A 25,980-nucleotide genomic window follows, 5' to 3' on the forward strand; every position below is an offset into this window, starting at 1 on the left:
CTGCTTCATTCCAAAGCTTGCCTCATGGCAGCAGCTCTCAGCACCCAGCCCCAATGCGCTTGCTTTAGTTCCAGAAAAGCCTCGGACTTGTAGTGACATTAGGGTAAGCAATGGGAAGAAGGGGCATATAGGAGTGTCCCAGCAGAGCAGAAGAGCACCTTCCCCTTCCCTGGAAAGAAAAGTTCAGAACTCTGGCTTTAGCACCGCAATTATACAGAAGCCAAAGCGGTTTTTCTTGTTGTTGCTGTTGTTGTTGTTGTTGTTGTTTTTAAGGACAGGTCTTCCCAAGGTGAAGGCGGGTGGTTTGTGGATTGTGTTTATTTAAGAACAGACAAACAAAAAGCTCAAACCAAAACAACAACAAAAACCAAACCTTTGCTGTACCCCGCCTCCAATTTGCTTTTAACACTCAGTCTTCCCAATTGTTTATGAGGGCCCAAATAAATATAAATACTGAGGTCTTTTTATATTTTAGAAAAAATGCACTCAAATTGTTGAAGAGACATGCCTTATTCTCAGATTTTAAATAGGCGTTAAAGATATAAAAATATGTCCTCATGCTTCCCTTCAAATACATATTTATGTGTGTATGTATATATATATGAGTGTGTATATATATATACATATATATGTGTGTGTATACATATGTGTGTATATATATATATATACATATGTGTGTGTGTATATATATATACATATATATGTGTGTGTGTGTGTGTGTGTGTGTGTGTGTGTGTGTATCTCCTTTCTCAGCCTGCTGAGTAAGTTGCTAACTGCATAGTTTTTCTTCTTAGCAGAGGAAATTCAGGACTCTTTTTAATGTTGTTGTTGTTATATTAATTTTGATCATGGGATGTATCAACTGTTGATTTCCCTGTTACTTCACTTAATTTTATGTGCATTTCTTTCCAATGAAAATGACACAAAATTATATTTTTTACCTTAAAGAATAGTCATTAATTATGCTAAAAAAAAAGTTTCACTGGTCTTTTTTTCTGAAATACAATGGATGGTTCCTTTGAAAACTACATTATAAACTTTGGGGAAATTGTTTAATATTCTTTCTGTGCAGTATTGATTACAGCATAATAAGTTGGAATTCTTAGTTCTCATCTTTAGTAATGATAATGTAATTGTCAAGTTCTTACAGCTTCTATTAAGGATACGAAATAGTATTAGGGCCTTCACATTCTTTCAATAAACTACTGTTACAACACACGTGCACACACACACACAAATGTTCTATTATGGTAATGGTAAATAACCTTTGCACTGAACTTAAAACCAGAACTTATACTAACCATTCCAATTCTTGTCTCAAAGTCAAAATGACAGTGCTGAGCAATGAGTATCATTTATTTCCAAAATTTACAAGAAGCCCAAGTGTCTTCCTGTTTACAATGGAAATTTATTGCCAGAAAGAACTCTGAACCTATGGGACATTTTTGCTTTGTGTGAACCATTTGAATCAAAGACTCTATAGAATCTAGACAAATGAAGTAGTCTTATAATTTTCAGTGTGAATTAGCCTGCCTTGGATCATTATTTTCCCACTGATTTTTAAACTGCAAACAAATGAAGGCCTAGATATAGACAGTCTATCATCTGCATTGCTTTCAAGGGTTTCCTTTTGTATTTCCTTTTGTATTTCTGTTTAGGAGCAGGGACAAAAGCTCTCAAGATGAAGAATACTGTGTTCTATATTTGTATTAACTTTTTTAAAAGGAAGAGAATAGGAATAACCTATGTTCCATAAAAAATAAATAAATAAATAAATAAGCCTTAGAACTAGTAAAAGGAATCCAAACAGTTTGGGAAAGAGTAATCCACTGAAAAGGAAGACTTTGTGCTCTGATGTTAGGAAAAGAAACTTGCATAGACTCATGCCCAATCCAGTCCTGTTGGACATGTTGTGTTTCAAAAAAATTCCTTAAAGCCCAGTCTCCTATTGGAAAAGGGCAATGCAGGAATGTACTTGGTTTGTTTGTGAAGTCTGTAAGGGCACCTGAGGACTCAATTCAGGTTGATTAAGCAGTGGCAAGGACTCAGAAAGTAAATTCTCCACCTTAAGAAAAATGATGGCTATTTCCCCTTTAAACATAAAACAATTGTTGTGATGCCTTACCTTCATATGTAGCATTGCTATTTATAAACTCCTTTCACTTCTTTCGCTTCATTTAATTTGATTTTCATCCTTCCTAGAGAAGTAGTTAAGGAAAATTCACCTCTGTCAAATTCAAATAAAAATTCCAATCAGTCCTCACTCCCAAAATTCTTTGCATTTCAGAGCTCTAAACTCTTTCCTAATTTCTTTTCATCCATCTAGTCTCCAGGAAGAAAACCTGCAACATCTGCTTAAGCGTTCCTTGGAGCAAAGCTCTTGCCTGATATCATGAGACTGTGGAAATGTCTCCCTGTAGTCAGTCTTTACATAAATCTGGCAACTCACAGAACCTGTACATGTAACATGAAAGCAAGTTCTCTAGAGAAATATGGGTCCATATTTAGTAGCTGGTGAACTCTTAACTAGGGCAAGGTTTTCTGGATTGCTAACCTAGAAAATTACACCCATACACCTACTCCTCACCTGCAGGTTAACCTCATGTACATGTTCCCTGAACGAGATCTGTCTACACCTCCTACTTTCTCATACTCTCTTTTTAAAAGAGGGCAAACATACTTTCTTAGTGAGAGACTGTAACAAACAAGGGTGGAGATACCATGCTTTAATATTCTTGCATAATTTTGTAAGTAAAACAATGTATTAAGAATGAGATCAAAATGAGAATCAACTATTTTGTTCATATATAAGGGACACATGGAAGACAATGCAACTAACTCATCATTCTATGGTTATATTTTATCATAAAACCATTCTCAAGGGATAAAGGACTTGTAAATCAAAACAAGAGTTGGGTGGTGGCAGGGAGGAAATAAAGAAAAGCAATAAAGTTAATGCAACACTTAATACAATTTGTACCAGAAAGATATTTATGAATTAGCAGGATGGCCACCTTGTTTTGATGCCACCATATCCAAGAAAGCAAGAAAGAAGGAAAGTAATCAGTGTCTTTTGCTGCCTCTGGCAGACAATAGTCCCTTACATGGCCTTAAGTGACTGTAAGTGGCTTTGTATTCTCAACCATGCACTGCAAAAATCTATCCTCTGAGGAGAGACCCTATAAGTCAATGCCTCCTACAATTCCTGACCTTTTGTTCTTCAGCATTGTTAGCACTGTACACACTTTTTAAAGTTGAGATTCTTTTTCAAGTATTAGGTACAGATTATTTGGGTAGATTATTTTACCTTTCCATATGTATTTTTGTAAACCACAGTATTATCTTTATATATCTAATAATAGTAATGTTTTGTCAATAAGTGTCTCAATTGTCCATTGTAGCCTTAATCATTTTCCTAAGTACTTTTTCCACTTTGTACCCAAACCTTTTGCTTTCCAAATTATTTCCAAACCTTTACCTTCCAAATCCATATAAGTAAAAATAACATTTGTTGAGAACGTACAATGGACCACGGTCTGTTTATTTATTGCTTCATTCAGTCTTTACAGTGCCACAATAGGGCATATTTTCCCATTTTACAAATATGAAAATTCTTGCATAGAGATTTAAAACATCTCTCCCAAAGTCATGAAGCTGATAAATATTAGTCAGAATTCCAATTCTGGCTCCTAAGCCCATGCTATTTCCACTGAAACATGTTTCCTGCCTACCTCTTATAATTGCCCTCATATGTCCTAAAAACACAAGAAAAACAAATCTGAGAAGTTAAAGTCACTGTGTGAGTGGTTTATTGCATTACAAATAAATTATATACAGAATTAACACATTGGAATGATTCTCTGGAACACAATGTCATAGAAAAGCACTGAACTGTGCAGAAGCTCTACCTTGTAGTAGCTGCTCTGCTAATAACTAGTCATGTGACCAAAAGCAAGTTGCTTAACCTCTCTGGATACAGACCACTCACCTCTAAATTAAAAGGATTGGGTAAAACCTCTAGGGTATCACCAATACCCAATATTTTATAATTTTTCTACTTGTGGAGTTCTTTATTTTTTTTCCAGACATATCTTATGCTTAGGAAAATTTCCTCTTGCACATCATAAGGTCAGCTTCTCTTTTTCCTTCCTATTGTATCCTTTATGAGAATGCAATTCTCCCACAAATCCCTTCTTTAACTGCCTAAAATGTTTTCTTTATATGAAGCAGCCATGAACATGGCCCACAGAATTAAATGGATAAAAAAAAAAATTCAACTCAATTGTATTTGGTTAGATGTTCACCATCTCCTTGTCTTTTCATAACCTAATTCTTCTGTCTGCTTTATTATATTATAGAAAGAAATTATATCTTCCTGTCTGCAACTTACTAAGCTTGGCAGCTAACAAGAATAAGTATGACTTATCAATAAGAGTGTCTTGATGTAATCTTGTTAATGTTAATAGACATTTACTTAAATATTTTCAATTCATCATGAATATACAACCTGTTATTTATTATTTTAAAATAATGAATCTGTTCATTAAAATCCAATCTTAATGTAAATACTAAAATTCTTAAAAATTTTATAAACATTAAGAAAGAAATGTTGTGCCCTTGTCACTAGATATAAAATAAAGATTAACAAAATGTTACTAATAATGATTAAATGGCAATGTACTCATCCCTTAAAATAATTAATAGGAAAAAATTTTTGTTTAAGAAATTAAGAAACACCATAATTTATACTAATGCTGTAATCATTTCTGAAAAGCATTTCAAAGTGGATATTGAAATGAGTAATCTCATCAATGAATAGATTAGTTCAAGACTGAAAAAACAAGTTTGTGCTAAAATAATTCTAAAACATTTCTCCACCAAAAGATGTGAAACTTTTAAAATAAAACATACACTTACTCATGTTTGTATGTTCTCCTTACAGTGAGCAAAATGAACATTAATCCCTCTTTTAATGTACAAAAATGAACAGGCATCTGTACCGCCACAGTGAACAAAAATAAAAACATTTCACTTCTCAAACTCGCATGGGGTCTAATTAAGGCCACATGATGAGAGGAACCCTTGTTTCCAGATAAGCAGCATGTAACTGTGAAGACAGTCATTCCAAAGCCCAAGTCCTCTGCACCGAGACCCCACAAGTGACTCTGTTTCCCCCAAGGCTATGCAGACTGGAACTATGTCTGCTCAATTCGATAAGATCTTTGCACTTCTATCTCAGAGAAGAAAATTCCCAAATTTCTTGGTTTTCAAGTTTTCTAAGTAATTTTTAAGAGCACCCTAGACCAAGAGAAATACTTAATAATTCGATCTACAAGGCAGTCATGTCCACAAAATTTAGTATGCATTTATATCCTAACAACTTAGTAGCATTTGAAAATATATATAAAGTGGAAAAAATAATATTTAATCTCATTCTTAAATAACTGACATTATTTAATTAATTATTTTAACTAATTAAGTTGGGCACTGCATAGCTTCTCAAACCTCGGGATGAGATTTGACATTACCTCCCTTATTTTCCATTCCACACTGATTTTCATGGTTCTCGCTTTTTATCATAATGACTTCCAAAAACTTACCTTCACAAATGTATGAAGTAAATCAAAATAAAGTAACACAATCCAATGTTAAAACTACAAACTACCTCAAGCTAAGAGACTGCTCACTTTTCAACAGATGCTTAGTATTGCTGTGTTTCCCTCAAATTTTTAAAACGTCCCTCCACATCCTCCACAGTCACTACAGCATACCAGGACCTGTTAGTTCATAGTTTGAGAACTGTGTCTGGTTACTCAGCCCTTAAGTTCTCAGAAAAGCTTGTCTTTTATCTTGATTATAGACTCTAAATGTGCAAATAGACAATAAGAGCTTACAAATATAAACTGAAAAGTATACATCTTAATGTCGTTTACTGTTATAATAAATCTGTGTTCATAATGTTACCCAGATTGTGATTTATGTGTAGTACATTGTTCTATAATTTAAAAAATTATAGTGTTTCAACTCATTAACTATCAACTAAGCTTTGAATACATAATATGATACTAAATAATTTAGAAAGACACAAAATTATTTGCTTTTGATATTTCTTATACATATAATCTTTTTACGAGGGCTATATCTGCTGATAGTTTAGTAGGATAATATTATTCTTTGTTTGAAAAGAACAAGAAAGGCAAGTATAGAGTTCATTATTCCCTATAATTTCTATTGTCAAGCAGGGGGAAAAAGATACTTTATTGCATTTGTTGATAGAGAAACAAAGGCATGCCAAGATTGAGGAACCTGTCCATGGTCCAATGGCACATAGTTAATCACAGGTAGAGATCTTAGCACTGCAAAATCTCATTTCATAGTTCCGTTTTAGAAGTCTGTCTCTAAGAAAGACTGGGAGATGGAAAGAAAAATCTAGCTCATTATTTATAGAAAATATCATTTGAGTTGTTTTCTTAGATAGTTAGAATATGTTTGTGTTAATCCAGTTAGACACATACAAATCATGGCTAAAGTAACTCATCCATACCCATTCATCTCAACATATATGTGAGTAACTGAAAGTTTAGTATTAAACCAAGCACAGTGGATTATAAAGACAAGACATAGTTCTGGCCTTATTATTTAAGTTAGTTTTTGAGGAACTTTTAAAGTTACAAATGGTGGCTACTGCCTTATAAAAATGTACAGTGTGCATGGAAATTTGGGGCATGACTTTTGATTTCAAAATCATTTAAAATTTGTTTTCTCATCCATAAGTAATGAACACTCTTAGTTGTGCTGTCTATGCATAAAGGTCCCATTTGTTAAAATGTTCAGTAATATATTAACCAGTGCTGTTCCCTAGGATGCTCTTCTTCATATTCTCTAATAAGCATAAGAAAAAAATAATATCAGATGTTAAACGGCCATACAAAATAGTACAAGATCAGATGTCACATGGAAAATAAGTGTTATATTTTAAGAAAATGAAAGATGAACTTTAGATATCACCTTATGAAGAAAATGGGACTTGAATTAGCCTTCAAAGAATGAGCAAAATTTGAATAGATAGAAATGAATGAATTGGGCTTAGAGAAGGGAGAGAGTATGTTGCATTTATAAATATTTAGGTATGCCATACAAATGGATCAGAAAATGTATACTGAGGAATATTGAGAAACAGAATAAGAAAGTAAAGACCAGATTGGGAAAGGCTTTACTACAGACTTTCTTTGGCAGTCATTAAAAAAGTAATTATTCTAATTTTAGACCTGGGAAGTGACATAAAAAGACTATGAAAGATCAAGAAAAGCCTCCATTTATCTATACGGTTCATTATTCCCAAGAACATAAACCAGCAGGGCAGACTGCCTCAGTTGCATGCCATTAAAACTAAGGTAGGTGATCTCTTTGTGATCTCCCCCTTCACACACACACACACATGCACGTACACATACAACCATTTTTATATCATTTAAATTTGCGGCATATTATCTGCATATTATCTACATATTATCTCCTATGATATTGTCCAAGAGTATAATTCAAGTCAATAAAGTACACCACCTCCCTATTTCAGCTTCCTATTGTCTAAAATGGCAAATTTCCAGAGCGCATTAGTCATTAATAAACCAATAGGAAAAGCTACCCTCCACAGAAACTACTTTTTTAAATGGAACCTCGAAAGACCTTATAAGTGCCACTTCTGTATTAGGGTCAGTGATGAGTCTCATACTTAAGAAACAGACCCAAAAATCCTCCATTTGGTGTCCTAAGACAATAACTTGATTGACTCAGTGAAGAGGGTTCTAAACCAGACTGGTCAAGAAAAATCATCCCACCTTGACTCATACAAATATGTTGTATGGTCTTACATTCAATCTAATACATTGCCCTTTTCTATCGGAGAAAGATCTTGAGCTTACTGCCTTTGGTTTTCAACAGCTGAAAGAGAATATTCATCCACACAAACTGAAAAGATTGGCTCTTAGGACTTTCTTGTCAGTTAGTGTGCCAAAGCAAATAAATACTTTGAAAGCACTGTCAGCCAGATCCAGGAGGTATTAGAGGCAAGGAGATTAGAGAAAGAGAGATGACTGTATGGATATTGAGATTTGTAAAGATGACTGTGGGATGTATGGAGGGAGGGAGGGGATATCATGAGGTTGGCAATAAATACAATCCTAAAACAAAAATTAGCCAACACAAGTGGAGACCCAGTATTTGTAATGACCAGACTGGAATGATATTGAAGTGGTGGCTAAGTGAGCTCTCCAACTGTGCACAATATGAAGAAGAGCATCCTAGGGAACAGCACTGGTTAATATATTACTGAACATTTTAACAAATGGGATCTTTATGCATAGACAGCACAACTAAGAGTGTTCATTACTTATGGATGAGAAAACAAATTTTAAATGATTTTGAAATCAAAAGTCATGCCCCAAATTTCCATGCACACTGTACATTTTTATAAGGCAGTAGCTACCATTTGTAACTTTAAAAGTTCCTCAAAAACTAACCTAAATAATTTGGTTAGAATATAAATGCAAATGCCCATACAAATATCACAATTGATTACTTCCAAAATGTTTTTTAACATGATAACTTAAAGTTGTTTGAAACTCAGATAGCATTAAAGCCACCAAAAGGAAATGCTCGACTTGTTCTCTGTTCATAGTTTTTTGTTGTTCTTGCTTCTTCATTTCTCTTAGTTTACATTATGCTTGAGTTTTCAGGAGATTATGTAAGGAACCATACAATTAATTGTCTCCAGGCTGATGAGGTCATAGATTCTTAGTGTCCTTGTTTTCCAATTATTTTAGCAGAATTTCTTCCTCAGTTGTTCCCTGCTCTATTTGGTGTTCTATTTCAAAAATGAACACCTTTGCTTTTTGGTTTTTGCTTTTTGTTAGTAATTTTCCATTAGCAAAAACAATATCTTATTTTTATACAAATGACATAATATAATTTCTATGAAATCTGGCCAGATTTAAAAGGGGTAGTCACTAAAATATAGTGTCAATGTACAAAATGGATTACATCTTCATACAATGAGAATTAAGTAAGCATGAGTAAATGTTTGACAAATTTGACAAAGCTATATTATCACTCAAATTCACTAGAATATAGCTATTAATAACAACGATATTAGATTATGGCAAGATTCAATGTTCTAAAACAAAGCTATTCATTCTTTTCACAAAGAAAAATAATCTTTTTTTATTCCAAGTTATTAGTACCCAGTTTCTAAGATACAAAATAGATATGCTCCTGTCTATGACCATGCTACCCTGAACAAGCCTGATCCTGTCTGATCTCAGAAGCTAAGCAGGATTAGGCCTGGTTAATACTTGGATGGGAGACCACCTGGGAAGACCAGGTGCTGTAGGAATAAAAATAAAAAAATAAAAATAAAAGATTGTAATCTGACAAGGTCCTTGCAATCTGTGAGGTCAATAAAGGATTGCCTTGCCTAAAAAAAAAAAAAAAAAGACATTCCTGATGAGTAAATTGACCAGTTGGAACAAGTTATTGGTATTTTCATGCTTGAATTGATACATATACAAGCAAGAAAAAGGTTTTACTTCTATCATTAGTTAGTTATAAAAAAATTTAAATGTATGAATAAAGGTCCTTTACATACTCTCTTCATTATACCTTCCACTTATTTATATTAAAAGGGAAAAAATAGAAAATGCTTTCTTAAAGGTAATGAATGCACCCTTCTTTCTATTAAACATTAATTTCATGATTTATTTTATTTTGTTATTTTGTATAAAGCAATTTCTTATTAAAACAGGAATGCGTAAGAATGGTATTAGTTTGCTTTTGTTCAGCATGGTAATTGCCTCTAGTATGACTGTGTAAAGACTTAGAGATAATGGCTTCATGCAAAAAACACAGATAATCCTTCTGATTTTATTGAGAAATACAATAAAACATTAATTCATTCCTTCATTCAGCAAGCATTTATTGAGTAATATTTTGTGTCTGCCACAGTACCAGATATGGCTAAGAAAGAAGAGGCATAAAACATAGTCTTTCTCTTTAAGGACACAGCAAGAGAGTTTTTAAAAACTGAAGTTTAAATATCTAAAATATACACAATGCAATATATATATGCCTTACTGTTGAGTTGTACACCTGAAACTTACTAGATTTCATTAACCAATGTCATCATAATAAATATTATAAATACATACATACATACATACATACATACATACATACATACCTTCTTAGAGATGAAGGTGTCTAAACTGAGTTTTAAAGAATAAATGGGGCTTTGAAGGCAGAGTTAAGAGCAGTGTATTCCAGGCAGTGGACTAGCTAGGGTAGAGGCACAAAATTAAGAAACAGCAGAAATATACCAAGAAATACAAGGAGTTTAAAGTTGCTGGAGTGTAGAGTTAAAAGCAAGACTCAATAGACTACTATGATAATAGGAGGTAGACAGGTCCCAGATCACAGAGAGCTGTGTAAATCTCATTGAGGAGTCACATGTGCATATTATGTGACTATGTGAAGAATCAACTTGAAGAGCCAAAATTGTTACCAAGGAAAATGGTTAGGAAGCTATTTGTGTATCAGAAAAAATATGAGGAATTCAATTAGAGCAGCAGAAGAAGCCAGATCCATGTTTAAATCTCAACTCTCTCGCTATGTAATCTTGAACAAGGTCCTGATCTTCCTATGCTTCAGTTTCATCTGTAAAGATGGTATAAATGCTTACAAGAATTATATGCTATCATCGCATTTTGCCAAAGAGGACAGTAACAACTGAAATAAGGATGAATTAGAGGGACAGATTAGACAAATACATAGACGTTAACAGGACATGTTGACTGATTTAATATGAGAACTGAGAGAGGGGTGAGATTTAAGAATGACCCCATGTTTCAATTATGGAGACTATTAACTGATAATAGAAAACACAGGAAGAGAGAATGGTCTAGTGAAAATGATAAGATCTATATATTATAATTGAATTTGAAATAGATCCAGATGAAAATGTCTAGCAAGTATTAAACATATGGATCCTGAATGCAAGAGAGAGAGAGCTGGGTAGGAGATACAGATATGGAAGTCATTAGCATTTAGGTTTTAATCAAAACCTTAAGCATGAAGGAGATGACAAGAATGTGACAGACTGACTAATGATCTCCACATCCTACTCCCTGGAATTTATTAATATGTTACCTTATGTGGCAAAAGGACTTTGTAAATGTAATTAAATTAAGAAATTTGAGATGGGGAGATTATTCTGGATTATCTAGATGGACCCAATGTAGTAAACACAAGGTTCTTATAAGAAGAATGCAGGAAGAATCAGAGTTAGAGGAGAAGGTGATGACAGAATCAGAGATTTGAATGATGTATTTTGAAGATGGAGAAAGAGGCCACAGGCCATGAATACAGGGAGCCACTAGAAGCTGAAAGAGACAAGAAACATATCTTCCCCTCAGTGCCGCCAGCCCTTGTGACACCTTGCCTTTAGTCCGATGAAACTATTCTTAGACTTCTGACCTCCAAAGTCTAAGAGAATAAATTTGTGTTGTTTTAAGCCACTATGTTTGTGGTAATTTGTTACATCAGCAATAGGAAACGTATACACAGAGAGAATGCTGTGCAAATAAAAATAAACAAATATACTTGAGCAACGCCAACATCTAAAAAGGATGGCTCTCAGAGAGAAAGTTCAGACAGGGACAAGGAAGAATTAAAAGAAAGTCATGTCAAAGAATTTTAGGAATGGAGGACTCAATAGTGAAGCATGGCAAAGCAGTCCAATAATAACTTTTTTAAATGTACAATATTCATTAGGTTTAGTAATTATAAGTCTTTGGAAAACTTAGAGTAGTTTTAGTGAAGTATAGAAGCTAGTCTGCAATGAGTTGAGCAAAATGAAAGTAAGGATATGGAGATATCAAGTATAGATTATTTTATACTCTACCCTTATTTATGGAGATAATATAAATATAATAGATAAATATATATCCCCCAACTACTACAACAAGTGATAATCAACAAATAAAGGCCCTGCATATCCAGATACTATAGGATAGCAGAGGTGTTTGAACATATTCAGGATAAGAATCTATAGAAGAAAGAGAAAAAATGAAACAAGTACAAAGCCTTACAATATAAAGAGAGCACAGAAAAAGACATTAAGGCCAAAGCAATAACAACAAAAAATAAGTGGTAGAGAGTAAAACTCTTAGATACCTAAAATTAATTATGAAAGGAGAAGAAAGAAATAGACATCTTAAGGACCTTAATACTAGTAAACATTGCTGAAATAAAGTGAGCAGTGTTGCAGCAGAATCAGGGTACTTTGTTTTAATGAGCTAGGTGGATAGTTGAAGAAAAGTGGAAAATAGCTATGGGTATATAAGCAAGGTTTTGTTTATAGCTTTATTCTATGAGGTTTTTTTAAGTGGTGAAAATATCAAGACTTATTAGGTAAAGAAAAAAATACAGTCATGTGCCTTATAGCATTTCAGTCAATGATGGACCACATTTATGATGGTAGTCCCAAAGATCATAATGCATCTGAATTTTCTGTAAAAAAAAAACAGAAGGATATGTGGTTCAGGGGGAATTTTATTTTTCTGACAAAAGCAATATCTTTGGAGCTTACCAATAGATTCTGTCTCACTCACAGCACCTTAATCTTGAGGGTACAAGTTATATTTCAATCAGTCAGCCACTGACCTGTTTCAGCACAGAGAGCTTGTCTCCCCAGTGCAACATACTCAGAGAATGTGACAGCTATCCCAGATCTAGCTTTACGGCCTTTAGAGTACATGGCTGTAAATTCTTTGTTAAGGACTTAAGATCCTGTACAAGGACAGAGATACATAGGAGATACCTTAACAAGTACTAAGTGCCACTGCCACTTTAGTAAAAGCTTTCTGTGACAGCGTGGAGCCAGCCCGTCCCTGAACTTTGGAAATATTTTCAAATTGTAATAATGTAAAGCACAGATACATTTTATTTTTTCCTTCAGTTCAATGCCAGAGAGAGCTCTTTGTGCCAGAAAAGGTCAATGAAACCGAAAATGAATTTCCAAAGTCAGAATAGTGAATCATCAGTTCTACTCGCTCTTCTATGTTAAATGCTCTCTTTTTAAATGAATATCACAAAGTTCCTTAATCTGATCACTGCTCCAACATGCAGTAGCCAAATACATTGCCTTGACATTCCCTATGTTTCTTTATCTCTCCATCTTGATTTCTTATTACTGCTGATCCTCAGGCTGCCTTTCACTCCCTTCTGACAGTCACTATTGTGGTGGTCTATACTCAGGCAGTTTCTCTTTGATTATTTCCAATCAGTTCAGCCCACATCCCTGTTCACAAAGTAGCACTGACAGCTTTGATGTTCGATTTGTAACTGTCAGAAGAAGCAGAGGGAGGCAGTGTTTATAAAGTCTACAGCAGTGCACAGTAATGTCCTAGGCCTTCACATTCACTCACCACTCAGTCACTGACTCACCTAGAGTAACTTCTAGTCCTGCAAGCTCCGTTCATGGTAAGGGCCCTACATAGGTGTACCATTTTTTTATCTTTTATACCATTACTGTACCCTTTCTATGTTCAGATATATTTAGATACACAAATACTTATCATCATGTTACAATTGCCTACAGTATTCAGTACAATAACATGCTGTGTAGGTGTGTAGCCTAGGAAGAATAGACTTAGGTGTGTAGTAGGCTATACCACCTAGGTTTGTGTTCTTGCCTTCTATTATGTTTACACAATAACAAAATGGCAATGTATGTCTCAGAATGTATCCCAGTCATTAAGAGGTGTATGACTGTAGTCAAATATGGAAACATAAAAAAAGAAAAAAGATGGCAGATAATTACAGGAATAGCATGAAGAATTAGTGGGAAAAGTCCTTGTGGTAGAGATAGTTTTCAGATTAAAATCTTGAAGAAAGAGAGATGAAGAGTAACTAATTCTGTTTGGAAAAATAAACATGAAAATATAATTCAGCCATTTGAAAAGTTAGCATGATGGTCTATCAATGATTTGTCAAGTCTCTAGTACCTATGTCTACCAAAAAAAGTACTGCGTAGGTATTTTCTATCAAATTTTTTGATTTCTATAATATTGGTATGCCTTTCTGTATTTCATCCTGAAGTATTTCCTAAGCCATTGTGAAAATTCTGCTCTATTTAAAAAAAAAAAACTCCATAATATAACTTAGATTTCATAGAGAATTTTGAATTTTATAGAAGTCAGTTAAATTCATGCTCAGCTACTCTACTAAACTTTGACTACTAAAATCTTTAAAATACAAAGGGTAGCTATATACCATAATGACTTACAGTATAAAATTTAAAAAATAGCAACAGAGAGAAAAATAAGCCTTTTGTACAAAAATTGATTGGTATATGAATTCATTTGTATTATAAATGTATGACATAACCTCACTAAAAGCAGGAGGAACTTATCTAATTAATTTAGAAAATGGTGTTTTGACTGAAAACTGTAAGACTAAAGACAAAAAGAACTGTACGTAAATATAGTATGCTAGTTAGTAAATTTATTTCTTACAGGAATATCAGTTAACAATTCTGGAACTACTTTATGTATTTACTAGGATTGAAAAAATATGTGAATAAATGCTAGATAAATAGGATAGAGATTTCTTATTAGCAAAGAAAGAAATTACAAATAAGTAAGGGGGAAGTCTAGTATAATCCCTGTGGTATAAACTCTTGTTTAAGATAGATATAGATAGATGGTAGATGATAGATGATGATAGATGATAGATGATAGGTGATGATGATAGATAGATACATGATAGATAGATAGATAGGTAGATAGATAGATAGATAGATAGATAGATAGATAGATAGATAGATAGATGAGAGACATTTTAGTTTTTCCTAACTCTGTCCTCAGAGAGAGCCTAGAGGCAGTGATACCTCAGTAGCAATTAGCACACCCAATACTCAGATCTTGGTTTTGAAATACAAATTTCCAGTAAAAGGAACCAGAGATCCTTGCAGAGATGGCTGGTTCTAGCACTAGTGCAGGGAAAATACAAGATAAGTCTAGAGCATCATCTAGTGCCAGAAACTAAAGAATCACTAAAATGCATGCATACATATATATATATATATACATACACACATACATACATACATACATACATACAGAGTATATATCTCAAAAGAACACTGGAGCCAACCTACAAGAGCTTCCAATGGCCAAAGTTGGAAGAATTTGAAGAAAAAATAATGTATTATTAGACTATAACCCAAAGTATAAAATAAATATCCATAAGTCCATAACTGATATAAATCAGTTAATAAATAAAGGAGATAAGATGTAAGTTATCCTTAAGAAAAATTCCAAATAATATATGTAAGTATTTCCCACTCCAAAAGGTGGAGCTTAATCTCCAATCTCCCCTTGCCCCTTTCATAGGCATAAACGTGTTGATTATGAACTGGACTTAACCACCCACTTTCAAAGAATAGAGTATGAAAAGGGAAAAATAGTAACCTTACAATGGAAAAATTTGGCAGATACCACCTTACTCAGGTGATCAAGGTTAATACCACCAGTGATAAGTAATGTTGATATAATGTATCCTTAATATGATGGGATGATAAGGGCTCTCTAGTTCTGCAATATTTGTCCCCCAAAACCATAACCCCAGTCTAATCATGTGAAAAGCATCAGACAACCCAAACTGAGGGATTTTCTACAAAATATCTGACCAGGACTCTTAAAAACTATCAAGATCATGAAAAATAAGAAAAGACTAAGAAATTGTCAACAGATCTGGAGAATTAGCCACGTTAATTTTTTAGTTTTAACAAATGTACCATGATTATATAAGTAGTTAACATTAGGAGAATCTAGATGAAGGATATATGGAATCTTTGTATTATCTTCATAACTTTTCTATAAATCAAAACTTATTATTTTAAAATATAATGTTTATTTTTTATAAAGTTAGTTGGCAAGTTTTTAAAATGCAGACTTTAACATTTGAGATCTTAAAATGCAACCACAGTGATGAGAAATTTTTTTAAATTCCAAGATCTAAATATACTAGTTCCATCATATATATCAATGACCAATAAAAGTTTGCCAAAATGTTTTAATGACCTACAGTAGCAATGAGTTCTACATCCTCCTTTCAGTAGATATGTTCATCCTACTATGAGAAGTTCTAAATAAAGCTCCATTTCCAGCCATAATTAAAAGGTTTCAAATCAGAATATCCCATCCATAAGTGAGTCTGAATAGAGGGCAAAGTGTAAAGGGTATATTAAATGTTAGGGTACTCTTCAGGATGAAACGTCTTCTATATCTAGGTTTAATTACTCTGATAGAGTATGATCAGCATTTTAATATGGTCCATAAGAATGAGACTAAGAAGAGGTTCTGGGCTCTGATAATTCCAACATTCCATCATCATATAGACTTTTCATAAAGTTTAAGCTAACAACCATTTGGGCTACACTAGCTTAATGCACCACATATCTGAGGGCTTTCGCTGCTACTACCTGCACTTTTAATGACTTTTACCTCCCTTTCTTTGACCACTGCTAAACATGAAAGACTGATCATCTATTGCTTCTCACCATTTGTATCATCTCCATGCTACTTTGTTCTTCCTGTCCAAGATTCTTCTTTTCACCCTTGACCTCCCAAGTTCTTCCCCCCATGCCCTCTAGGGCTCTAACTATACTGTTAATAATTGGGTTAGGTGCATCTTTTCACAATGAAATACTACTTTATATCCACTAAGATGGCTAAAATTAAGACTAGTTATACCAAATGTTGTCAACTATGTGGAGCAACTAGAAACTTTGTACACCATTTGTAGGAGTATAAATTGGTATAACTACCTTGGAAAACTATTTGGCAAATTTTTGTAAAGTTAAAAAATATATTTACACTAGGATCCAGCAATTCCATTTTTACATCCAAAAGAAATGAAAACGTATGTCTACAAAAAAAAATGTGTACAAGAATGGTCATAGTAATTGTGTACAAGAATTATCATTTTATTCATGATAATCAAACATTGTAAGCAACCGAAATGTCCATCAATTGTAGAATGAACGAGCAATTTGTGGTATATTTATACAATAGAATATTACTCGCAATAAAAAAAAAATCACATATTGATACAGCTAACATGATACATGAATAAACTTCAAAAATGCTACATTGAGTGAAAGAAGTCATACATAAATGGAAGTATATTTCATTTATACAAAGTTCAAGAAGAGACTAAATGAATCTATAGTGATATAAATCAGAATGCTTGCTGGGGGTAGAAGGTAATTGGGGAGGATCAACTTAAAATTGGCTGAAGGGCCATGAGGGGACTTTCTCAGGTGGTGAAAATGTCTCATATCTTGACTTGGGTGTTGGGTACACAGATAAATATGTTTGTCACAACTCATCAACTGAAAACTTACTTGCACATTTACAAAACTTGATAAGGAAAGAACTAATGTCTATCTTATTAACTAATATATGCTTAGTACCTAGTCCAGAGCCATTGTTAAATGAATGGTTGGTTGATTAATGAATGATTACCAATATAATTTTATTTTTTATCAATACTTGGCACATAAGAGCAGATCCTAAATCCTTTGGATACACACCCTTTCCAACCCAGAATATTACTTTAGTTCTATCTCAGCATGTCTAGCTCATCCTTCTCTAGTCATAGTGGTGGGAAGAGGGACAGGAAATGGAAAAATACCTCTAGCATATTAGTTATCTAATAAAAATCAGAGAAAGTTGAAAAAGTAGGGAAAAAAAGAAGAAGAAGGAGAAAGAAAAGGAGAAAAAGCTAGAGGAGGAGGAGTGGGAGGAAAGAGGAAAAAGAAGTGGGGAGAAGGAAGAATGAAACAAAAACTAAAAAGAGATATTTTATCTTATGGAATGCTATCAAAATTTTTTAAAAGCGCCATTTTATGTTATATATGCATATCATAATTAATCAGTACAATAGTTCAGGATACCTATATAGAACACACAAAAATGCAAACTCGCTATTAGGCAAGAAAGAAGTATATACGTCTACTAAAACAGATATCTGGAAGAAGAAATACTTCTTCCAGAGTTGTTTTAAAATATTTCAATTACTAGTTAAAGCACATAAGCTTTACATTGTTACAAACTCATTCCCCCCCTCACAACAGCAGCAACGGCAAAAATAAAATTAGGTAGCCTTTTGTTCAGTGAGATCACAATGATGGTCTTAAAATTTAGCCCCATCTTGTGGCAGTCTAGATAACTATAACTAAAAGCTCTCACTGTCCTATTGTGCTTTTGAAATTATAGGCATAAATGATACTATTCCCACTTATTTTGGTGTGCTAAGGGAATGACATAGCCAATGAGTGAACAATTTTCTACTCCTTAGCTATATAATAAAGACATTCAAAGGTGTTTGTGAACTACTTTGAATTCCTTGAACAAATCATTTCCTTCAGTATAATTTTCACAGAAGACCAGGGCTAAATAAAACAATTCTTCATGTAACTTTCCTCTTCTGGTTCACCAAACTAAAAGCAAGAAAGCTCAAAGGGAATCTTTGGGAACTAGGTAAAGAAAGTTAAACCATTCAAAAAGAACAGAATAATGTTATTCTACCATCTCCATAACCATTATAATTTTGGAACAAATGACAGTTTACAAAGTTATTAAGGAAGATGTTTTGACAAAGAGTCATGCTGATCAGTGACATTCTGCTAAAAAATAAAATTGGAATTTATCTCTTTTTCTTTTTCTTTTTACTTTCAAAATTATGCAGAAAAATACATTTTTTTACTGTGTTTTGGCAATAAAAGCTCTGCGGTTTTTGGAAATGTCATTTAGAAATGTCTTTAGCCTGACCTTCCAATGCTAAATGAAATCTATTCTGTGCAATTAAAGATAGAAATATTTTTTCCTAATTTAGATGATTAACCATAGTATGATTCTGAATATTATGATTGCTCATATATAATTATCAAAATGAGAATTATTCATGCATGGCCATAAAACTGAATTTGATTGAATTAGATATTTCGGTAATTTATAAAAATATTTGTATCTGGATCTGTCAAGGTGGTCTGCAAATTTAAGCATGAAAATAAATGTGAATTATGAACACTCTTTAAGTAGTATTACCCAGTACTCAATATACTGCATCATTGATATGATATAAAACCACACAGTCCAAGAACCCCTTTCATATGCTATCTATTTAACTTTAAAAGAAAGAATATGTAACTAATGTAAAAAGCAAAACTTGGAAGAAAAGTACTCTTACTTGATGCAAGAAAATAGGTTCCTAAAATATCATACACAAATTCTTTACAGGTTGTGTAATATTTTCATATGGAATTAAATGGTATATTTAGTCATATATTTTCACAGATGTTTTATTTTTATTTCTAATTGATCACAAGTTGACATATAAATGTACTAAAGTATCCATACCTTAAGAGGTACCCACCTAATGACATTTTGTTGAAAAAAGAATAATTTTGGAATAAAAAGGCTCTTCTTATTTTACCAGCTTAATGCATTTAATTGTCCTTTATAGAATTTCTTAAAGCAAAACAAATGTATACTGCTAAAATTCCCATAAATTTCTCATCACTTCCATAGAGAAATAAATCAATTACCTGAAGGTTATTCTGGAGATCTAATATACAGTATGTTAACTACAGTTAATAATAAATATTATATTGTATACTTGAAATTTGCTAAGAGAGTTGATCTTAAGTTTCCCCCCCACACACACACAAAAAGCCTTAACTGTGTGTGATGGATATGTTAATCAGCTTGATTGTGGTAATCATTTCACTATATACACATATAATATATATCAAAAGATCACGTGTACACCTTAAATATATCCAATTTTTATTTGACAATTACAATCTCAAAGGAGTCGGGGAGAAGTCAGTCACAAAAGACCACATATTGTATGATTACATGTATATGAAATGTTCAGAATAGGCAAATTTATAGAGATAAAGGTAGATTAGTACATGAAAAAGTGTTCAACATCAGTAATCATCAGGGCAAAGCAAAAATTGATTCTTCAAACATTCTTTCTGCTCCTTTTTGAAATATCCCTTCAATGAAATATCTCCTCACGCCTGTTAGAATGGCTGTCATAAACAAGATAAGAAATAACAGGTGTTGGCAAGAATGTGGAGAAAAGGGAACACTTGTGCACTGTTGATGGAAATGTAAATTTGTGCAGCCACTGTGAAAAATAGCACAGAGGTTCCTCAAAAAATTAAAAACTAGAACTACCATATGATCCAATAATTCCAGTTCTGGGTATTTACCTGAAGGAGATGAAATCACTCTCTGTCTCTCAAAGAGAAGATCACTGCAGCATTATTTATAATAGCCAAGACATGGAAACAGCTTAAGTGTCCATCAATGGATGATAGATAAAGAAAATGTGGTATATTACTCAGCCATTAAAAAAAGGGAAATTCTGCCATTTGTGACAACATGGATGGATTTCAAGGGTATTATACTAAGTGAACTAAGTCAGAAAGAGAAAGACAAATACTATATGATCTCATTTATATGTGGAGTCTAAAAAGAAAAATGAACTCATAGATACAGAAAACAGATTAGTAGTTGTGGGGGATGGGATAGAGAGGAATGGGTAAGAGGGTCAAAGGTACAAATTTCCAGTTATAAGTTCTAGGGATATAATATACATACAACATAGTGAATATAGTTAATAATACTGTATTGTATGTATGAAAGTTGATAAAATAGTAGATCTTAAAAATTCTCATCACAAGAAAAAAATGTGTAACTATAATGATGGGTGTTAACACAAAATTGTGATAACCATTTCATAATATATATATATATCAAATCGTTATGCTGTACATCTTAAACTAATACAATGTTATATGTCAATTATATCTCAATAAAACTGTAGAGGGAGTAGATTAGTACTGCTTAGTGCTGAAGGGAGTGTTATCGTGATTGATTGCTTATGTATACGAGGTCTCTTTTAAGGTTGATTTGTATACCTAAAAAGAATTGTATGGTAAGAAACATATTCATATAAAGCTATAAAATTAACTAAGGGCTTCTTTTTGAAAAAATGAATGAGATTTTATTTATATATCTTAGATATTATTAGAATGTATGTGTGTGTGTGTATGTGTGTGTGTTTCCACCAACTTCTATTTTACAGTTAGGTATAATTCTTACACTTTTCACTCTTCCCAAAATATGCAATAAAATCTCTTTCCTTTCCCCTTCCTCCTAGCTTCTGCTCTCCTCTCTTTTCATTCATCCTCTGATTTTTACCTTCTCTTCCCCCATCTCTCTTCTCTGTTTTTTCTTCCTTTCTTTTACTAGCAAATAATAAAAACTCAATAAATGGTATGATTCTTTTACTCCATTCCATCTCTCTTTTTCTCTTTATAGTCCTCCGTTTTCACTTACTTCCTTGTCCACACTATAAAACTGACTAAATAAGTAACTAATTACATATTAAAATCAAATTTAATGATAGTTCAGCACAGAAGAAATGTATTAACAGAGTTTCTGATTATAGAGCATTTAAAAAATACTTTAAAATTATATACATACAGTCAAATCTCATATGTGGTAGTTATGTTCTGTGAAGTTGTTGGAAACACTGAATTAGCAAATGTTATAATTAATAAAATATGTATGAGTATGAAACTTTAAGATAACACTCTGTGGGGAAAATGGAATAAAAACACAAGTCTAAGGAAAAGAAAGAATGATGAATAATTTATGATTATTAATGAACTTGTCCATGTATTTTGCAACTAGATAATGGTTCCAGTATACCATTGAATACATTCAAAAGGCTGTTGTAACTGTTTTCTAGTTAAAGTAGAAACATTTATAATATGCTGGAAATATTACACTTGAAATTATTAAACTTATGATGAAAAATTTTACATATCTACTTAAAAATGCATGAAGGGGTACAAATTGTTCAAAACTTGTAGGATGTACATGTCCAAAATGTTTAAAAAGAGAGATTTGAGCCTGATTTTGAAGCTGATGTCTCAGAACAGGTATATGATATTGGATAAGTCATTTATATTCTTGGATTCATAGTTTCTTCATATTATGGGAAAACATTTATCTGAAGGAATTACTCTGAGGACCTACATATGGTAAATATAAGAAAATTCTGTATAACAAATTATTTATTATAATTATAATTAATGGTAAGGATATGACAGCTCTGTGATCCTGGGACATTGGTAATTCAAAGTTGCCTAGTCTAAGTACCTGTACTCCTAGTGGACTGTGAAGGCATTAATAAAAGTTGTAGAGCTGGTCTTCATTATTTTTAAAAAATAACTAATGGGAATTATACTTTATGTCTCTAAAAAGTCAACAAACCCCGACTAAAACACCAACTTTTTTCTTTTGTAGCTATAATTCTACTAACCGATCAGAATTATTGAATTATGACTACTGTTATTAATTAAAATGGGAAGAAATTTTACTTAGTACATGCAATTTGACAGACAACAATTTTCAAAATATGGTATGCTTGACAGAGATAGGGAATAAAAGCTATACTTAATGTTTAAGAGAGAAGAAAACTCTTGGTAACCATGGGTCGCTGTTTAAAAACATCAGAGCCTGCCAGGATTTTGCCACATCTCTCTTGGAGATACAGTATTTGCATTTCTCTCCAACACATGAAAAATGAGTCTGTGTTGGGCAAAGAGCACGCCTTTTAAAATCTAAATGAAGACAAATCTATGGCTATTTATAGAAAACAATAAGCTGATGGCATGTAATTAATTGTACACAGTAATGAAGAGATGCTTTTGTAGCTCGAGAACATTCTAAGCTAGGCGCTTTCTCAGTCAGAAGAGACCATATCACACATTCCCACTTGGCACATACAAAATCACCCTTAGCTCCTTGTCTACATTTTGCATTCTTATACTGTTGCAAATGTGACAGATCAACAACGGAACAAACATAGACAACAGATTGACCCAGCTACTCGCCTGCAGCAATGAAACTAGCTTGGCCAAAAACACAGGAGCCGTGCAGCGATGACTACAAAACTTCCTCAGTCCCAGGCCTGATGTCGGTAATGCTTTCTCTTTGCCTTTGTGCTTGCCTTTTTTTTTCTGGAAGTGTCTTAAACCTGCACCTGTTCCTGTCATAGGAATCATTAACGTGATCAAGAGAGATACACAATGACTATTAAGAAACTAAGTACTCTTCAGTCAGTTCACACAGAGAACTTTACGAATAATTGCCACATTTGAGTCAGGTTTATCAAAGAGATGGAGAAAATAAGTGCTCGGCCACTGAGCATTCAAAGGCTCTGGCAGGCCTATGGTTTGTATGTGAGGAATACAATTTAGTGTTCATAGTCAATCACAAGTGGTAATGCTACTTTGAAGACCACATTAAATACACTAGTAAACTTGGCATCATGATACTCATACTATGAACTCTAAGCCTTGTTCTTTCACTACCATTCATTTGAGCATGTTGTCAAACTGATAAGACCTCAATGAAAACATCTCTTTTACATGAAGTTCCAGCACTGTATTTATTAATTTCTTTCTACAGATAAGGGGCTTGTAGTACAAGAGATTAGAAAGAATTTTATAACATTCTATTGATGGTGATTAACAGAACAAAAACTAAGCCTGCCTCAGCCACAATTTAATGTTTTTCTTCCCACACGATAGCCTCTTCCAATGGCATCATTAGATAAAAGGCCCAAATTATAGGCTTTTTAAAAACCATTAAAACAATTAAAGAGCCAAATCATACTAATCTTATGACAGTTTCAAATTTTTAAGACACTGACCTCAGGAGTCGTACCATCACTCCTTCCATGTAGAGCAAAGCTGAAAATGAGCAACAGCAATGAGAGGCAGAATGTGTGGTTAGAAAAAGCAGTGGTGGCCAGTTAAGAATCAACAGAGCTTGGTCTGAATAAGAATGTACAAAGTTTTATTCATTTTAAAATTTTTGGTCATTAATGCATGAGAACAAATATCTTCTAAAAATCTAGTTTTCCACACAACAAATCTACGTGCTAACCATTTATATACATCATAGCACTTCACCTTTTCAGCTAACAATTATGCCTTTTTTCTTTACCAATTCACTTCCTGCTTTGTTCACAGCAAATTATTTTCACCTTTTCAGTAATTATTTGTATGATTTGTTGAACAGATCATTCCTCAGCCTGGATATCCTTCTTCAAATGTTAATGTTCCTTTTAAATTGTGATGTGGTATTTACTAAAACTTTACTTTTCTACAGTATAAAAGAAAAAATAACTAACATTTTTGAGCCCCTCCTTTGGTTCCTGGTCCCAATTTCGACATGTGAGGAGAAACTAAAATTGATTTTAGACTGCAATAAAGATTAAAAAGCCTATATTTGAGCCAAAGCAATTTCAGCCCGGGAGACAGAGACTACTAACACAGCAATCTAAATTATGTTACACCAAGACAAAGGGGAAGCCACGTTTTATAGTTCTGCCTAGGTTCTAAATTTGGTCCATTTTATGTAAATGAGGTATCCAACTTGTGTAGTTCTGATTGGATGGGGCAGGTCTCAGTCCATTGTTAGAAAGACAAAATGAGGGTTTCCCTGAAGTGGTTGACTCAGATGGTGTAAACAAGTGAGGCAAAGTGCAGGAAGCCAAGTGTTCAGTCTGAGGTTATTCCCAGAACACAGAGTAGGTGAGGAGTCTCTGTCAGCAAATGGCCACTAGGCTCTTATTTATAAAATGTGGACCCTAAGTTGACCATAGGGAGTCCATCTCAGCAGATAAATTCCTTCTGAGGGTTCCTATCAAAAGAATCTTTTCTTCCCAGGGTCCACACCACCATACCAACAAACAATCCTGGGACACCTGCAGGATGTCCAAGGAAAATTCAACTGAATTCTGACACTATGTACCTGGGGATAACTTCAGGTTTCACAGGTTAAGGGTTCAGACCTACAAGACAGCTCCTCATCACTTTAGACACCAGTCACAAACCTGAGCTGTCACCTATACTTCTGACCAACGGGCTATAGATTGGGAGGTTCCAACGACCTCCGCCTTGTAATTTAGATACCAGTCATACGTCCAGGTTGTTACCTGTACTTCACGTAGACTGTTTATAAATCAGAGGTTCCTACAACCTCTTCCTTGAGTTCTATTAATTTGCTACAGCAGCTCACAGAAATCAGAGAAACATTTTATTTATTAGATCACTGGTTTATTATAAAAGGATGTAACTCAGGAACAGCCAGATGAAAGAGATGCATAGAGCAGGGTATGGGGAAAGGACAAGGGATTTCCATGACATCCCCAGGCACATTATTCTCATCTAAATCTCAATGTGTTCACCAACCCAGAAGCTCTCTGAACCCAGTCCTTTTGCGTTTTTATGGAGGCTTTATTACATAGGCATGATTGATTAAATTAGGTCTTGGGCAATTGAGTCAAACTCCAGCCCCTCTCTCCTTCCTAGAGGTAAGATGGAGGAAGGCAGGGGAGTGATACTGAAAATTCCCAAACCCCTAATTACAGTGTTAGTTCTCCGGGCAAATAGTCCTCATCCTTAGGCACAGTCCAAAAGTCACCTCATTAATGCAACAAGACACCTTGATTGCTCTCAACTCTTAGGAAATTCCAAGGGTTTTTAGAAGCTCTAAAAACTTATAATATTTCTTATTATAAATCACAATACCTTGAAAGTCAAATATATATACTTCTTATTATAAATCATAATATCATAGAGCTCTTACAATGTGCCATTCAGTATGCTACAAGCTTTATAAAAATTATTATTTCTTATGATGCTAATTTAATCATTATTATCTCAGTTTACTAAAGAGAAAAATTATGTGCTAGGAGCCTAAATAAGTCCTTAAGTGACTTACAGCAGATGAAGAGCCTAGATACAAACCCAGATGTCTTTGAATC

The 25,980-nt window shown here is 33.5% G+C and overlaps 1 pseudogene; it reads left to right on the forward strand.

Moving 5' to 3' along the window:
- Nucleotides 1-9,272: 9,272 nt before the first annotated feature.
- Nucleotides 9,273-9,391, forward strand: LOC120599692 (uncharacterized; annotated as a pseudogene).
- The last annotated feature ends 16,589 nt before the right edge of the window (nt 9,392-25,980 follow it).

This window comes from Pteropus medius, unplaced genomic scaffold (genome assembly GCF_902729225.1).
Source record: "Pteropus medius unplaced genomic scaffold, Ma_sr-lr_union100, whole genome shotgun sequence".
Taxonomy (NCBI): Eukaryota; Metazoa; Chordata; class Mammalia; order Chiroptera; family Pteropodidae; genus Pteropus; species Pteropus medius.